At 46.5% G+C, this 589-nt stretch overlaps 1 protein-coding gene across 1 annotated transcript in view; it reads right to left on the reverse strand.

Moving 5' to 3' along the window:
• Window positions 1-220: 220 nt before the first annotated feature.
• Window positions 221-589, reverse strand: part of LOC141107941 (THAP domain-containing protein 5-like) — a gene marked incomplete in the record, with an annotated part of 9,466 nt that continues 9,097 nt past the window's right edge. Inside the window, 1 exon segment of the mRNA XM_073599027.1 lies at window positions 221-589.

Genomic DNA, 589 nt, shown 5'->3' on the forward strand with positions numbered 1-589 from the left:
GGTCATGACTGGACAAGGTCTACCGACCACCTCCCGATCAGCACTCTCAGCCAATGGCTGAGAATGCTGACCGAAGTGTTCCGGTGTGGGGGCCTGAGCTGTCAGTTTTTTGTTTTTTATGTTCAGCCCGCTAGGTTGAAAAAAAAAAAAAAAAATTGTTAGCATGTACTAGGCTTTAGACCGGAAATGCCCATGGGGGGGGGGGGGGGGGGGGGGGGGGGGGGGGGGAGCAAACATGATCAGTTCACAGCAGCAAATAAATTTGTAGTCACATCAGATGAATCACTGCAGTACAAGATTGGGTCACTAGCACTATGCAGCACCAATAAGGTAAGCAGGTTAAAAGAATGGTTTTAATCTAAGTTATAGCAGTGATTTAAAGTGGTAGTAAAGGCTTTATTATTTATACCTACAGGTAAGCGTATTATAAGGCTTACCTGAAGGTACAGTAAATATCTCCTAAACTTGCACCGTTTAGGAGATTTATATTAGCAGCACCGGTGAGGTCATCAGCACATGCACACTGCACTCTCAATGGACGGCGTGCCATCCAAAAAACAGCCGTGCTGCGGCAATGACTCCCACGCAT

The sequence above is a fragment of the Aquarana catesbeiana genome, linkage group LG09 (assembly GCF_042186555.1).
Source record: "Aquarana catesbeiana isolate 2022-GZ linkage group LG09, ASM4218655v1, whole genome shotgun sequence".
NCBI classification, from domain to species: Eukaryota; Metazoa; Chordata; class Amphibia; order Anura; family Ranidae; genus Aquarana; species Aquarana catesbeiana.